Source organism: Labrus bergylta, chromosome 15 (assembly GCF_963930695.1).
Source record: "Labrus bergylta chromosome 15, fLabBer1.1, whole genome shotgun sequence".
NCBI classification, from domain to species: Eukaryota; Metazoa; Chordata; class Actinopteri; order Labriformes; family Labridae; genus Labrus; species Labrus bergylta.
In genome coordinates this window covers 19792575-19811410 of record NC_089209.1, presented here as the reverse complement: position 1 = coordinate 19811410, position 18836 = coordinate 19792575, and positions in this window count along the sequence as shown.

Here is an 18836-nt window from a genome sequence, read left to right as displayed (position 1 = left end):
TGAGTGTAGATTTAATCTACAAAAATGGTTATGTGCCCAGAACTTGGGCTGGAGTTTACATATGTGGTTTAGATCTCAATATGATAACTGATAACAGTCATCTGAAATTATCTTAATTTGTTTGTCCAAATGAATGGCTGCGGTCAAGAAAGGATTTTAAAAAGATACAGACGTGCAGCTCAATAAAACTCTTATTCAAATGCAAGTCGTACAATACTTTGAAGACAAACTGCTGCCATGTCAAATTTTGATTCTTTGGACTTTGAATACCAATATTTCATGGCAATAATATTGCAATTACACACCAAGAGAATGTGCATACCCAAACATGCTTAGTCCATGCCTGAGGAAACCATCTAAGCTCCGCTAACCACTAGAAAGAAGCAGACTTGGCTGCTGAAATAACATTAAGAGCCTGCCACTATAATAGCAAAGCCTCATTTGTTAGCATTACATGTCTAAATACCATCTAAAAACCATGGCTGATTTTGATTAAGCAAGGTTTCGTATCAGCGCAGCATTTCAAAAGGTTTTCATATCTAAGGTTGTAAAGGCCTCATTACCTTGAATCTCTTATTTGCAAACAGGATAACTTGTTTGTAGTTAAACTTCATGTTGCACTGAGCAGATGTGTAATCAAGTCCTAAATAGGATTTAGTTTTACTTTGTCTATGCTTTACTTAAGTGTCAGAAGTTGTTGCATTGGCATAATGCAAGAAGAAGAAATGTATTTCAACATCACAGTATAGTAGTCTGCTTTTGTCATCAGGTCTGAGTACTTTACGGCTGTTTGACAGAGATGTCCAACAGGTTTCAAACACGAAAGAGAGATCTCCTTTCGTATGCCAGAGTGCCAAGAGTTGCCAAAGATCTGCTAATTCAGCTTCTTTTTTTTGCCACACAAGGCGATAGGATAAGGCACCTGGCTTTTGCTTAGACAGGCCTTGCATGTCTCTGTAATCCGGAGAGACAGCGAGGGCAGGGCTCGAACTTCTTGTTAGATTTAGCCCAGAACACAACAACATAATCATGTCATTACCCTTGGGCCATTCTGTTTCATTGTTGTTGCGGGTGGGAGACACTGGATTTGATTTCAGCAGACTTAGCTGACCTCTGCTTCAGGGCCCACCAGAACAGGGGAACTACAGCAGGCAGTCCTCCACGCTGGCACTCAGCCTAGCAAAACATTTTAACTTTCATAGACAAAAACAAAGCCGTTTCGGCTTTCTTCCCCTCCATTTCTCCCAGTTCTTAAATATTTTTTCATAAAGCATTGAAAGGACATGTTTCTACTAACGTTTTGGTCTTGCAATTTTATGCTGCTCTTGCAAAATTCTGCCAAGATTCCCTCTGTACACCCCCTCCATCTTTCTGCTCCAGTGTTGATTATTTTGCTTTTTGTCTTTTCTTTCCTCCTAAATGTGTTATTCATCCTGTTCAGTGTGTCTCCAGGCACACTTCAGAACTGGATATAAAATAAACAGACGCGTTTTTACTCCTGTCGCTACGCCTTAACTGCATGTACCTGTAACAATAAACAGCTGGGATTCTGGGCTTTGTTTATACTCATCTCTAGCCGTTTGTGGACAGAGGAACAACAGGAACTAGACTGTATGTACAGATTTGCTAGGCAGACGCCTACAAAGCAGCACAGGGTTGGTGGACGCTACTAGACCATGATAGAGCGGAGGCTGCTGGCATCTAGCGTGCACTCCGTCTGGCAGAGCGGAGGTTTACCTTGGAGTGACACCAACCATCTGCATGCTATAAGGACTAAATTGCCAGCTTGATGTCCAACAAGCAGGACATAACCGTTCTGCATACATGAAATTGTGTGTGTGTTAGTGTGACTTTGTGTATGTACGGCTGTACAAGTGAACCTGACAGACAGAAATGAAAGAAATGGCAGTGACAGCACTGTCTGCAAGGCATCTTATTCTGAACTTCAAATCAGTAAGTTTGGTCATTTTAGATTTGTCTCGCTTTTTTTTTTTTTTTTAGATAAACAACAATATGTAACTTAGATTTTAAAATAGTAGTATTAAAGTCGAATAGTACAATGACTTTCAACAGGGAAAATAGCAGCCTGTTCGCCTATTAGCAATATGAAACTTTGTCTGCGGCCAGCGTTCATCTCCCAAGAAGTGCATACAGCTTTAAAGCACTAGTTCACACAGAAATCTTTAGCTGTTTCTGTACTGTTTAGTACAGAGGCTGAGGCTAAGAGATGGAAGAGGACAGTGATGGATGAAGCTGAAAAGAGAAAAAGAAAGAGTAACCGAGCAAGAAGCCAGAGTTGAGGATATATTTGACAGGCTTTTACATGTTGGCGAGAGCTTCATGGAACAGCAGTTTATAGGCTAATGCATAAACAGAATGTTGAAACGTAGCATATTAGCCTGCATGGTTGCAAACGAGTTACACTACAGCCCAGCAAGTAGGCATTGTGATCTATTTGTCGGTTAATGGGAAAGCAACAATCCAACACCAATGTGTACATCACTGCCGATATTACTCATAACAGATTGCGAAATAACGTTAGGTTGTATCGTTATCGGTGTCATCATCGTCTGATGTTTAGCAGCTTTACCGGGTGCAGAAAGTCATCTAACCAAAATTATGTCTCAGGTTTTCATATAAAGAAAGAAATCCACTTTACGCCAGAATGTTATCTCTTTCCTTGTCGATCCTCAAGCTGTAAAACTTTATAAGCCTTACAAACCTATCTAAACTAGCAATAGCCCCTCCAATGTAGCCATTTAGCCTTGGATTATAGTAATCATGGCAACAGTTGAATACACCCTACACATAGCCTACTCCAAATGCAAACAGTTTGCAAACAACGGGCTGTAGACCTCTACAGCCACATTTGTATAGAATCCAGTCAAAAGTGCATTGACTGTATTGGAAAAAGAAAATGTAGCATCTTGGTTTCAAAAGTGAAGGTATTGTGGTATTGAAACATGAGTGAAACATGACTGTGTGGTCTCCTTCCATACAGCATTATGTTCATTTCATAAACTATGGACCCAACTGTATAAAGATTATAAAGCAGGGTTTTGGCTGTCTGTAATTGACAAGTTGCTTTGACTGTGGATTTTTACCAGGCTGGAGGGCATAAAAGTATCCACCTATGCAGTCCTAGATAAAGTGGTAACTTTTGGCTCTAGCAAAAACAACACTTAAATCCTCAAAATGAAATTCACATTAAATGAGTGACTAAGTGTGAGGTGAGACCATTAAAGGGTTCAAATTGTAATTAAAAACGCAAAGCCTCTTCCTCGGTATTTCTGTTAGGACTGATGTTAACCTTTTTGTTCAACCTTTAATTCAGTTTTATGTCACTGACCTCCTTCACAAGACGTTTCTTTCAGGTGACTCTGAACCATAGGATATGCTGTTTGGAGTCCAGGTCCACTCCTTTGCTCATGATCCGCTCTGTAACAATCAGATCATCATTAGTACAAAAGAATTTAGAACTAAGAAACTAAGAAAGGAAAAACTGAAACACAACTCAGAGCTGACAAATGAAGGTTATTGTAGGGTAACCTTGAGAATTGTGACGTCTGTGCTCTAAAGTGTAGCTGTAGCTAATTCAATAAATCTAGTCGGGATTATGGGTTGGCCCACACACCAACATCATGGTTTAGTCAGGTATGCAGTGAAAGTTTCATAAATAATCTTTCCCAGCATCTCAAGACACAACACGCTGGACAGACGCCTTTTAATTCAGCTGACGAGAAAATTAAAAGCTGCCATAACCTTAAAGTCATCTACAGGGAAACAAAGTTTAACAGCTCAGACAATCACAGTATGGGTGTCAGTTGGCCAATCCCTAGCCGGCTCTGGGGCTCTGATTGGTTTTCCAGAAGGATGTGGGACTCAAAAGTGTGGCAGCTGCTTAAAATAAAGTGACAATTTTTAATGGGGTTTCAAACCTCAGCGAGTCACTGCATCCTGCCAAGCCCCTCACGATGGCATGCATCCAAACCCCGGTTTTATCGAACAGGACACGGAGGAGTGAGCTTGTTCTCTCCGCTAAGCGCCTTTAGGAGGCCTGGATGCACTCAACCATTTTCTAGAGTTGGGCTTCTCATCAGCAGGAGCTTTTTATATGTGCCTCATGTGCACATTCACCAACATACGTTTTAAGGTAACTGCTCTCCTGACAATCAATGCCATCAGCAAAGCCTGTAAAGTGGAGTTAAACCCTAACAGGGTCAAGTCAATTTGTGAGGTCTCGGCAAATCTTTTTTTTCATCATGCCTAATTCAAAACATTCTTTCAAAGGTTTTTACTTCATATGTGACTGGAGAGCAGTATGTGCAATTTCCTTCATCTCTTCTGACTGTCTCTGCTACAGTAAGTTTGGTCTTCTCTCTATGATCAAGGGCAGCTGACAGAGGTGTTCAGTCACACACACATAGACAGAAAGAGAGAGAGAGGTGGACTCAGAGACTAACAGGAAATGCAATTACTGTCCGTCTGGGCGCAGCATTCCTCTACAGTACGGCCAATTTCACAGCAATTTAAGTGAGTCAACAGGTCGTAAGTAATCATAATGAGCACCTTAATGTTTTCACACGGAGCAGTGCACCCCTTTGTGGTTTTATCCCCTGGCCATTTGATCCTTCTAATCATCTACTAGCTATTTAAAATGTACACAGGAGCTGCAGCCTCATTCAAGTCCCAGAGGAGGCCCACTGCCTCCATGTTTGTAGAATACTGTCATTTAAACACTGTGTCAACGGGGATCGTGTTCCTCACATGGTTTCTCTTTTGCTCAAAGTCTGGTGTAGTACAGTAGAAGTGGACGCTACGCTGACAGTCTGCTGTCAGAGCCTCAGGTAGTGTGTAACTATTTTACGCTGCAAGTCATTATGGCACTGTACTTTTAAAGATTTGTCTGACAGCTCAAGGGTTGGACTATAGTGGGGGAAGGTGCTGCACATAACATAAATAACAGCTTTGAAAAAAAAAGAAGGCTGCAGGGCAGATACTACACCTCTAAAGTGTTCTGTCCCGTCACTTGATCAAACAGACATTCAGAGCCAGTGAAATTAGATCCGGGATCAAAGGCTTAAAGGATTTCTGAGACAATTGCAGTGAAGCTGCTACTTTGCAAAGGGTTAACCCAACAGAAAATCTGTGTAACTAGATCCATGAAAGAGACCTGCAGCTAGAAAAATACACACTGACTTTTTTTCTTTTAACACCTATGCTATTTTTAGACATACCAGCTGAAATCTTTTACAGACTTAAAGCCCTCGATGGATGAATCCTACAGCATAGGTGATACTCTAATTTCTCCTTCTAAAATGTCAAGAGGCTTGACAATTTTAATTAAAAAGTCTTTACAACTTCTTAATGGATTCCCATGAATTTGAACAGAGATATTCATATCCTACAAAGTAAAACATTTAACCGTTTACATTGTCTCATGTCTTGTTGTGGTACCGTCGACAGTATTTTTGTGAACGTCTCCTTTACAAGACATTCGGATTCGAATATCGATTCACAGGCTACAATTTGATTCTATACATTTTGATCCCCGTGTTTGTTACTTTCAAAAAAGACAACGGAATAGGATTCGTGTACAAACAAATATATTGACATTATGTATATAAACAAGTCTATTATCACACATACACTTTGACAGTTAGTTGGCGTTAGAAATATGAAAATGTTATTACTAGCGTAGAAATGTAAGCTCTTCTGTACATCTCACTTCATGGGCTTTACAAAATCATGCTTAGTCTTAAAACCCAATATTATATTCCACAAGAGGCAAAAATTGGGTCCAATTTAACAATAAAAGGAGGTAGTGCAAAAAACACTGCTGCTTAGATTGAGAGAGAGAGCAATGCTGTTGTGCTAAATTATTAATGAAGAAAGTAGAAATAGAAGTCTAGAAATCATTTTTTCTCTTTCATAATTTGTAAATAAGTGGTTGTAAATAAGAATTCTTCATGAAGTTCAGGCATTGTTATTGCCACTCACCCTGGTTTTAACGGTTCTTGTTTGTCTTTATTTTTAAACTAAAATCCAACTCATTGAAATGCTGTCTGTTTGTTAAAATGTAATTTGGCCGAAATGAATCAACCATGTCATGAAAGCGATCACCTTTAAACAATAAGGCACTGTTGTAAGCCCCAGAAATAAAACTGGCTGTAGATGCCGTGATTACCAATGACTTTGCAAAAATGCGGCTGGGAGAAGTCTTTATTTGGGTCTGCTTCTACTGCAGCTTGCTATTGTTAGCATCTGAGCAAAACTTTAGCCCTGTCTTCTCCCCAGGCGGTATTTGACTTGCTGCGTTTGTACTAAATTGCTTTTCCCCCCAAAACTGTATAGACGGGCAGACATTTGGAAAGTTTTAGTTTCTTCATATAAAGTCCACATGACTCGATTACTGAGGTGGAGAACTACAAACAGCTTTGCTGATTTTGGATTATGTTTACTTCCTGCAAGCCACATACAGTACAGTACTAATAACTAGCGAGCCACCTTCAGCTAATGTTATTCTCTTGAAAAGGTAAAAGGTTAATGAAGTAAAAGGTCTGGCCAGGTGGAAGACCCTGAGCACAGTATGCAGAACAAGCTGGGAACGAACAGAAAAAGTCTCAGTATACCAGTTTATAACATTAAAATCAAGCCTTCGACTTTTTCACATTCATCTTCACATAGATCTTTAACGTTTGGTCACAATCGGTTACAGATTTTACAACCCTAATCAACAGAGGGGAAAAGGTATCGATCGACACTTTAAGACCAAATACCTGCAAGACCATAACATTCCCATCATCATTAGCTATACAGGAAATCTGATTTAAATATAAATGTCCAGACAAATAATTGTAAAGCATTGAAGTGTTCAAGCTTTTAACATCTGCTGAAAAACTGTCATGGTTTTTGCTACAATGAAGATAATTTTTGCAATAAAGTTGTTGTCAACATTGTAACGGACATTTATCACGTTCTATCCACTTATTACCTAAACCACCAAGGCACAAATACATGTTCACGGGCTCATACATGTACGCTGGCTCCACACAAGCAGCGACTGTGAGTCCAGGTTGTCCGAGCATACCTCCCGTCAGAGTCAAAATGATTAAACAAATACCCCCTTTGTGCTCAGCAGCCTTGATTAAGCTGAGTTGCATGTACCCCTCTGAAAGAGAAATACAGGAAAGTGCCTTTGGTGCTGCCAGAATTCACTTGCCCCGTTAAAACATCACTGCTGTCAGAGTTGTTTTTACTCTCTCACATGGAAACAAAATTTATCATACCTCTCCTGAACATTCAGAGGGGTTTTTTTTAAACAGAATGAGCATGATTATTTATATGAAAAATAAACATTGAAACTTTATCTGCATTAGTGGTCACAGAATGCTGACACCAGTAAATTTCAGCAAACCTGTTTTTTTTTTACAGTGCCTCTATGGGACTAGAAGGCTTGATGTGGTGAGATCTTTGAAATGATACGGGCCCAACACTTGAGAAATTATAAAAATATTCTGAAAATTCAGAGACGTGGTAAGAAGTTTGTTGTCATTTTAATAATAAGCACTGAATTCTAAACTATTTTCAATAATGTTATATAACATCACTATATGGACACAGGCAGGGACGTGCAGAGGATTTTAGTAGGGTCTCAAGTTCACAAACGGACAATTTACTTTTATATAAAACAAATGTACCCCTGGAATGACAAAGTACTGAGGGTAGTTAAAACTGAGTTCTTACAGTGGGTCACTGCAATACAGGTAGAAACCCAGAAGACAGGTGAGGAGCACAACTAGGGTTTAAACTGTAACATGAAGCCAAACCACATCAGGTGGGGGCTGTAGTTGTATTAGTGAAATGTTGGGACTGTTTTTACAGCCAGCAATGCTAAGGCGGGCACTTTGTCTATTAGCCTGCCAACACAGCCCTCCTCACATGCTTACCATCCCAACTCTGACATCTCACCTGCAAAACAACTCAGTTAATAATGCTGGCTAAGATGCACTTCCTCTCACTCAACTTACTAGAATTTCTTAAGTAGTAATAGACAATTTAAAGCTGATGTTGTCTGGTTAAGTAAGTAATGTGGCAACAAATTAGCTGAACACATGCCATAATGCTGGGAGTTTTAAAGCATTAAAAATGTCAGCAACAAATTAAAATGCAACACAATCCAATTAAGTATTAGACACTGGTTCTTTTAAACATGTATTTTAGATAAAGAGTTTTAATATTAAGTTACATCCCGCCATAGCTTCCCTCAAAAATACAATCAAATCAAGTGCTTGAACTTGAAAAATTAAACCTTTGCTAAGCAATCATTTTTAAATTCAATAAGTATGTGACAGTATTCTATTTTTTAACAGTTCTCACTATTTTATTTAACCCTGAGTTCTGCCTCTGCCTCACAGTAACTCATCATCATACAGACAGAGTGCGTATGCATGTGCGGCGCGTCCGTTAGCAGCAGAGAGAGCATCGAGAAGAGGGCATCAAGCTGGCCTGGACTATTTAGCCTATCTTCTGTTCTGATATTTTAATTTCACCAAATATATCATTCCGGCAGGCCAGGCTGCAAAACAAAAAAGGCAATTATTTATTCAAAAAGGGGTACTTTCTCTTTAGAGATCAAAACTGCGAGGCTCATGCCATTTTTTTTTCCACATGCCTGGACAGAGTTTGGAAAATGCTTTCCTTGGGACTTCCTCTAACTTTCTCTCTATTAGTCTAATTGATATATCTGAGTAAAAAGGCAGACAAATCAAATATCTTTTTGAACATATCATATATGACCTCCTATAATCATTCCGTTATGACCTCTTATATTCTATCTAAATCGTCAATCTCCTGCTAGTGCAGTAGATTACACGATCATGCACTCAGTGATCAGGATTAATGGGATGAGCAATCCTGCTCTCTAGTGGTGATAAGCAGTACTTCACTTTTTCTATCCTACACAAGTGCTGAAACAGTGAACCGCTTCATAAATAAAATTAAGATTAGGAAGCAACAATTTGATGATCAATTACTAACGCAAACAGTTTTTGAGCAAAGATCCCAGAAATGATCTGATCCAGTTCACTTGGTCTTGTATTGTGTTGAATTTATTAGTATTAGTCATTAGTTTTGGTCAAAATAGGAATACAAAAATCACAGTATTATTTGTTTACTCTAAAATGCCCAAAACCTAGACCAACAATAAAAAGGTTACTTATATTACAATATATTTATTTAAGGTGTAAAAAAAAAAAAAAAAAAAAACTTCTGTTCCAACAGATGAGCAGAAAACCGGATGTCGCACTATGATTGTGACACTTCTGAATGCAGCATACAACTATCTGAACCTCATACAGTAACTCATGTTTGACATCACTCAATATTGTGCAAAAGAGAGAAAATATTTATGCCAAGTTCTCTTGCACAAACTTTTTAAAATTGCCTATGACACTACTTTCACATTTTAAGAAATACAGAAAAAAGGAGCATATCACTTGATCCAATGCTGGCTGCAATGCGTCTCTGACACACTCAGCATATGTCTTTCTTTAGCATGCTGTCTCTGTTTCAGATGACAGATCACTGAATAATTAATGATCCTCCTTTGGAATTCTTTTCATTTCGTATTCGTACAACTTTTACTCTCCACATAGAGCTTTTGAATACATTATGCCGAGGTCTCATGAAGCTCCTGCATTATTGAAGTGAGGTTTTTGTTTAAAACACTGCTCCCTCTTGCACAAAGAACTTTAACAGAGATGATTGGGGCTTTAACCAAGGCACACTGACAATGAAACACTCGCTTAAATGTATCATTCATGAGAAATACTTTTTACTGCAGGTTTTACTGCACTACCTGTCTTACTTCTTGCTGTTTTTTTTTCCATGCTTACCTGCTGGAACTGCTGCTTACGGGGAAAGCATTTCTTTTCAATTCTTTTTTTAAATAAGCATATATTATTATAATTACAGCAAGGATATGCATCAGTCTGTTGGTGTGAGTCATTGGCTATGCTTTGTACACCAAAAGAGGAGCTCAGCATCAAAAACACAGAATGATGTAAGTTTCACAATTGTTCTGGTATAAAACACACAGATTAAGTTACTCACCTCACATGGTGCTCAATTTTCAGACTGCTGAGTAGCTCCTGACGTCTACCCTGCAGAGAAAAAAAAATGTATGTCGTTATTCAAGGCACCACATTAAAGCCACCAAATACATTTTAAGGCTATTTGCAGATTCATTTCCACTCCAAGTAAAAAACTGAAATTACTCATGTCTGACTCATTTCTGCCTCTCATAATTGAAGCTTGACCATGTTGCTGCAGGCTGAAGAGTTGTCCCAGCTTTATCTTGCGGCACTAACTGACAACTTTATTTGGTCAGGCAACCTCAAAGCTGTCAGTTATTCCAAATTTTCACAAGAAACCAAAGCAGATCAATGGCTCAGGGGCCAACCGGTAACCATACCAACTAAAGGTTTATAGCAGAAGGAAGACGACATACTATTATGTATTACTATATTATGTCACAATCTGTAACAACCACAATGCAGAAACCTTCAGCCGTTCTCAGTTCTCCAATAAATAACACGTTCATTTCTATGACTTCATGAAAAAAACCCGATGATAATGCCGATCTGATGTCATATATTACTGAGCAAACAACCATCCACAGCAGCTTTGTAAACATGATTGCAAACGCATAACATAATTTAACTTGGATTTTGTTTTTCCAATCAGGCAGAACAATACTATCCATGATCACACACACGCACACGCACACGCACACGCACACGCACACGCGTATTTAAGTGAATATACTTATTGGGTGGCTGTGACTCTGTGTCAGTCTAAAGGTCAGGGGTTCAATCCCAGCTCCTACAGCCACATGTGTGATGTGTTATTGGGGAAAACAACCCCCAGTTCCCCCAGTGTATGAATGCAATTAGTTAATACTGATGGCCTGTTTACATAGCAGCCTCTGACATCAGTGTGAGAATGGGTGAGAAAGGGTAGGAGTGACCTGTGGTGTAAAACTGCTTTGAGTGGCCAGAAGACTAGAAAAGCGCTATACAAGCTCAAGTCCATTTCCTTAAAGCCGACTGAAAGAGTCTACTTTTGAAACAATGCCTCTCACAAAAATGACTGATATATGCAAATCCTTTCAATGAATTGACACTAGATGGCGTTACCACTGCAGGAACTCAATAACTACCTCCATATACCCGAGTCTATTCTGATATCTACAGTAATAACACTTGTGCCTTTGGTGATAAAGTTCAGTGTAACTGCTGATCATTTGTATCAAATAAACTTTCATTATTTTTATTATTAATCATAGGCTTGGCTTGTATTCCTTTATGATCAATGAAACATGTTCTTAGTTGTAGAACATATGACAGCAGATACCTGCGGTATTGAGTTGAGTCACATCATTAAATTTTTTCCTCTGTTATTGAGATAAATGGGGTATCTATTTATAGAATAGGCCCCTCAGCATTATTTAAGACTGTAAAATCACAGAAAGGATTGATGTGGTAATGAGCACTCCATGTCTCACTATGCACTCACTTTTCACACCTGTTTCTTTTTCCTGATATCGATTCACCCTCTGACAGCAAACGTGTGAAAAGAACAAACTCGTAGGACATGAAACTGAATCATTTCTGAACGCTTTTCTGATGGAGACTCTCTTAACAGCCTTTTTTTTTGTCAGGTAACGTAATCAAATGCTTCTGTGGATGCAACAAAAATGTAAAACTATCTTTTCTGTAAACTGCTCTCTCCTTTTCCTTTACCACAAATGCATTTCTCATGACATTAGAGTATGTTTTGCTTATGACGGCTTTACAGAAAATATTGTATAAGACAATAATAAAAGAACATGCATGAGGTTTAATATAAGGGATAACAATTTGAGATTAAGAGAAGCTAAATAAAACAAAACAGACGTAAAAATCAAAGACACAATAAAATACAATCAAATCCATACTGGAGCGTTCATCAAATCATAAGACAACCTCAGCCTCAACTGAAAACACAGGGAAAAAGGTAAGTCTTTAAGTTTGACTACAAGTTTTCAATGGTGGAACATGACGTAATGTGGGACGGGAGTGTATTCCCGAGCCCAAGCTGCCCCCAGCAACAAAAAGGCCCTGTTTTTCTAATCCATTAGAGCTTTTTAAACAAATAGTAAGATTTTAAACAAGATTTTGTGTTTCACAGGCAGCCAATGCAGCTGAGCCAAGGCAAAAGTGATGTGCTGTCATTTCTTAAGAGCATAACCGATATTGGATTTTAGAAGCCGATACCTATATCAGGGAGAAAAAATAAATCAGATACAGATATATTGGCTGATATCTTTCTTAGATCCTGTTCAATCTGCAGAGATTGACATATACACATTTATTGTGTTGATCCCTCAATTGCAGTTATCAAACACTTAAAAAAGAAAAATGTAAAAAACGTACATTATAATGAAGACAATATGGTCACACAACTGGAAAGTAACTGCACATGAACAAACATCACCGCTTGACACTCTGGAGAGTGCTTGTTGTAATCCATAGAACATTATGCTGGTCAAAGAGAACTGCTAGTGTAATACAACGATATAATCCAGGTTTTTCCTGCATAAAGAACTCTTTGGCAACCTCCAAAGAGGTTTAACCCCATGGAAATTTACCAGTGCCAAAAGAAAAAAAAGACAGAAGATTTAAAGTACAATTCAAATCCCCTTTGAATTTATGTTTAAAATATCAATATATCACATGACTGTTGAACAAGCAGAACATAAACTTAAATACGACGTCTCTGACTTCCAGCGGTCAACTCCCCTCTCATCCGTATACACATGCCGCTTGCTCTGGATAGCCAGCTGATGCAATTTTTGTTTTTTGTTTTTTACTGGGCATCCATTGACACCCCCCAAGCACCAAATGTGGGCAGGTTTTCCGTTTGGCAAGTTAATTTCAAAGAGCTATCCACTACATGGCGGGTAAGTGTTTATCCCAACAGTCATGTAAAAACTGTACTGAGTTATCATAACAGCGTATAAAGTAGCTAAAGCTACTTGTCCCTGCTCCTCTGCTGTCTGCAGACGGAGCATCGCTGAGGCGAGACACCAACATACATTGCTTCATAAAACACACACGTTGACGTGTAATGCAACTGTGCAGCGTTACACAGCTGATCTGTAGCCTATGGACTGAGCTGGTAATGCATGTGACCTGGTCAATCGGTCGGTTTGAGTTTTCTCCGTAACCATGTCTGCTTTTTTAAACAATCACTTAACGTTTGTAACGTCAGCCAGCTGTAGTCTGTGAACTTCTCCACACAGACTGTCAAAAAGCGCTGCGTTATAGCCTAAACACTCAATATGCACGCTACATACACGCTCTCCGTTTCACTTACATGGCTGCAGGAGAATAACAGAGAAACACGTCCAATAATAGCCAGTCTGTTTATATATTATATTGTATAAGTATTTCACATTGTGAAAGCTGAAGACAGAGAAAAGCTGTTTTTTATTAATTAAAGCTAAATCATTATTCACAGATGGAGTTTTGACTTGTAATGTTGTAATTGAAGGGGCGGTTCAGAGTGGAGCAGGGGAGGGTCTGGGAACAATGAGTAAATATATTTTATTATTTCTCAACAACCTCATCTGATAAAATGATCCAAATGATCTGTGACTTAAATCTGTGATTTGATTCAAAGGAACATAATACCTTAGTAACTTAGAATTAAATGTACTGACACAAATGTGTATGTGAAACTAAAACACGATTTCTTATTTTGTAGGAAGTCAAAGCAAAAGAGCAGCCAGCATAGGAAGACTTCTCCTCTCCCAAACTCATTATATACCCCTCTGCCTCATGTTGTGGATTTTTCTGTTGGTAATAAAAGATCTCAAGTCAAAGTCTTTTGTCTTTGTGTATTTTATTGCATATAGTAAAAAGTTATTTTGCAAAAGGGGTAATCAGCTGCAAAAGTAACATCAGTCACAAGTGCATCAAAGATTCCCGGGGCAGTCCTGGTTGCAGAGCATATTTATACTTTCACAGGGTGTAGGTATTTTGCATATACATGAGTGATACATCGTCATTGGTTTCAGCTTGCCCTAGTGACTACGCCTTCTGCTAGTTTGCCTGGTGGTTTATGTATGCAAGCTTCTTTCTATAAGGCACCTGGTACGGAGGAACACCAACAGAAACTCCTTTGTCAGGAGGGCACTGATCTAGGGTCATGCTGTACCCAGATTCTGAGGAGTGTTCCTGTTGGAGATACAGACCAAGGCCATACAGAGAAACAGTTTCTAATTGCTAAATGACACATCATCGATCATCCTAATCTTTTAAGGTCAAATAAAGGCAACAGACAGATAGTATTTTTCCACTACACTCAAAATCCTTCCCCTCCCCGTTTCACTGTTGTAAAAAAGTCTTAACCAGATTTAATTGTGGGTAAGATAATTAGTAAAGTACAGTTCAGTTCAGACCTTTGTTGTCCCTGGAAGGGAAATTTGAAAACAGCAATGGACAGAAAAACACAACAGATAAAAAGACATTGGACAGTGCAACACAACCTAAAGGAATACAACCAAGAAAAGTAAAAAAAAATGTCCTGTTCGTTACAGTTCACAGTCAAAGATTAAAGAAGATTACACAAGCATAATGGCAATTTTCTTCATAAAATGGTCAGAAATAACGTAGATTTCTGTCAAATAGGATGGCAGCGCCCTGCTTGGCTGCGGCTGCAGTGGCTCGTGATAGCAACAGGAATATAATGGCAAATAACCCAGTCAGTTCTGATAATTTCACAGTGAACCTGCAGCGCAGTTACTCCAAAGTAGTATCCGACCGCCAGGCAATTTTAGTTTTAGGTAAATCAAACAGTTTAAGATTAAGATTGGTAGATGTGACCACTCTGGACCTTCTACGTAGCCTCGTAATACTACGCCGGCTACATCCAGCGGAGCCTCGTACCAGCGGTGTCCGCCAGCGGAGGAGACGGAAGCGGTGTGACCGGAAGCAAAAACGAGGATGCCGAGCGGGGCTAGCAACCAAACTAAAAGCTAACCCGTACAAAACACCGCTTCCTTCCATCCTGCTTTCTAATGTCCGCTCCCTGGAGAACAAACTGGACTACCTGAAGCTGGATTTAACTGCAAAACGGGAGATGAGAGACTGCTGCGCCATATTTCTCACAGAAACGTGGTTGACCGCCCCCACCTTGGTTCCTCAGACCATCTCTCTGTGATGCTAATTCCAGCATACAAGCCCCTGCTGATCAGGAATAAACCCACAGTGAAGCAGGTGAGGGCCTGGCCTGAGGGAGCTATGGAAGCATTACAGGACTGCTTTGAATGGAAGGACTGGGACATGTTCAAGGCGGCTGCTTCGGACAATCATCAGACGTGTGTGGAGGATTATGCCGAGTCTGTGTTTGCATACATTCAGAAGTGCATGGAGGATGTTAGTGTGATCAAGAACATCTCCACACGGGCCAACGAGAAACCCTGGATGACCAGTGAGGTACATGCAATGCTGAAAGCCCAGAACGACGCTTTTAAATCTGGCAACATGGTGGCACTAAAAACAGCCAGAGCCAACCTGAACCATGCCATAAAGGTTGCAAAGCGGGCTCACAGTCAGAAAGTGCAGGACTTCTTCGAGGACCCCAAGAACACCAGACGAATGTGGCAGGGCATCCAAGTCATAACAGACTATAAAGCTACTCCTCCCAACATCAACTTTCTCAACGACCTCAACAACTACTTTGCAAGGTTTGAGGCACTCAACACCACTCCAGCGAGGAAATCTATTCCTCACTCCAATGAGCAGCCAATCAGCCTGGATGCAGCTGATGTCCGGAGAACCCTGAGGAGAGTAAACACCCAGAAAGCAGCGGGCCCTGATGACATACTGGGACGGGTGCTTAAGGAATGTGCTGACCAGCTGGCTGGGGTTCTCACAGACATCTTCAACACCTCGCTGATCCAGGCTGTGGTACCATCATGTTTAGAGACTGCTACAATTATACCAGTGCCTAAAAAATCCACAATCTGCTCACTCAATGATTACCGCCCTGTAGCACTAACCCCCATCATGATGAAGTGCTTTGAGAGGCTGGTAAAAGACCACATTGTCTCCAGACTTCCCCCCCACATTCGACCCGTACCAGTTTGCTTACCGCCCAAACCGCTCCACAGAGGATGCCATCTCCTCTGCACTCCACCTGGGCTTACAACATCTGGAAGAGAAGGACACACATGTGCGGATGTTGTTCTGGACTTCAGCTCAGCGTTCAATACAATCATCCCGCAGCATCTGGTAAGCAAACTGGCCCCCCTTGGTTTCAGCACCCCCCTATGTAACTGGCTGCTTGACTTCCTCACAAACAGACCCCAGTCTGTGCGGGTGGGCAACAACACCTCCAGTGTCATCTCCCTGAGCACCGGCTCCCCTCAGGGCTGCGTCCTGAGTCCGCTGCTGTTCACCCTGATGACCCATGACTGCTGTGCCAGGACCACTACTAACCACATCGTGACGTTTGCAGACGACACAACAGTAGTGGGCCTCATCCGTGATAACAACGACATGGACTACAGAGAGGAGGTGAAAAATCTGGTTGACTGGTGCAGAACCAACAACCTGACCCTGAACGTCGATAAAACCAAAGAGATCATCGTCGACTTCAGGAGGCGCCAGCCCAGCCACACACCACTCCTCTTCAACGGCACAGCAGTGGAGAGAGTAAGCAGCACAAAGTTCCTGGGGGTGCAGATAACAGACACTCTGACCTGGTCCCTTCACACCGGCGCTCTTGTGAAAAAAGCGCAGCAGCGCATGCACGTCGGATGAAGAGAGCACACCTCCCTCCTCCTATTCTCACCACCTTCTACAGAGGCACTATAGAGAGCATCATAACAAACTGCATCTCTGTCTGGTCCGGAGCCTCCAGTGCCTCTGACTGGAAGTCCCTGCAGAGAGTGGTGAGGACGGCGGAAAAGATCATTAAGACTCCACTTCCTCCCATCCAGGAGATCGCAAAGATCCGCTGTCTGACCAGGGCTCAGAAAATCAGCAGAGACACCTCCCACCCCCACCAAGGACTGTTTTCGCTGCTGGACTCTGGAAAGAGGTTCCGCAGCCTCCGAAGCAGAACTTCCAGGTTCTGTAACAGCTTCTTCCCACAGGCCATAAGACTTTTGAACACAAAAAAATAATCCCTCCATTCCCCCTCAAACCCACACACAGGATAGTATAGTATATAGTAATTTTACTCATAGATTTTCATTTTATATCTATTTATATCTGCACATTATTTTTCTATGTAAATTCTTGCTGCTGTTTTTTATCCTGCACTACAACGAGCCAAATGCAACTAAACTTTGTTCTTATCTGCACTGTAAAGTACAAGTTTGAATGACAATAAAGAAAATCTAAGTCTAAGTCTAACCGAGACTCATAGACTATACTACTATGTGTGGGTCAAATTCTTACTATAGTGCGTATGGTCACACTGCAAAGCCCATTTTAATGCAATAAGTTAATACTATATATATGATATACTTAAATATACACATATTATCGGCTGGCCGATTAATTGATCTACTTTTCTTTGTTTCATTTAAAAGCTTAGCAGCTGCATTTTGAATCATCTGTAATCGGTTCAGATTGGCATGGGTCACCCCAAATACAGGGTATTACATACAGGGTATTACAATAGTTGAGCCAAGACAAAGTGTGCCAGACTGTTACTAAGTCCTTTCATATTATTAGTCCTTTTATAGTCCTAAGATGTTTCATCAGAGTATTTTCATAAAATTCTTCCTTGACATAAGTACACCAATATGAAAAGGTATAAAAGCATTCCCTTCTCTCGCCATAAATCCCTCACATCAGCAAAGCCTCACTGCTTTTATCACAACAGTTATTGTATGACTGTTTGCACAGGTAGACAACATCAAAAAACTTTGTACACTATGTTCCTTTTCTTCTCACTATTAACAATAATGTACAAACAGGTTTGACACTTTGTAATAATAATGAAGCTGTGACAACACATATTAATAATACAATCATTGTACATGGTCAGCGCAGTAACACTCTTAACCATTGACATTTTCATACTTCACAGGATGAGGCGTCAACTGAGATGTTTTCACACAAGAGGTGTGAAGATTTGGATAGAGAAGAGAAGAGGAGAGGTGCAAAGTAAAGAATTGCTGCAGGCCATATCAACAAAGGTGAGGGGTTCAAGTCATCCCAGGGGGTCAAGTTACAAATTAAAACTTACTCAAAACTTTATGGGAATAATGTAACAATGTTTATGAAAATGTAAAGAAAAAATGTTTTTAACTTTGTAATATACACACCTTTCAGACATTTGAAACCTTCTAGCAGCATTATTTTACTTATTAACTTGCTATAGTTAATGTTCAAAAGGCTTTTATTGTCTAAAGTGATCTTATTGGTTAGCTTATTGAATTAAAAATTCTACTGGCATTAATGATAAAATGTAAACATACAATAAATCTGTATTAGATTCTACCATGACTTTAAAATGAGGCTATAATAGTTCTTCTCTGTTCTGACTTCACTTTAATTCTTCTTACACTGCATTATCATTTGTCTCACCTGACGTTCAAAATATAGTTTTTTGGGCAAAAGTAGCGGACTCAGTTTTGCTGCTAGCATGACAACATTGGTATCATAATTGAAATTGACAGTTTACAAAGAATCTGTTGATATCACATATGTTACTGTAGCTCGCAGGGAAAGACGCTAAATATCGCTCCAAAGTGGACCCTTTTTTACCGCGAT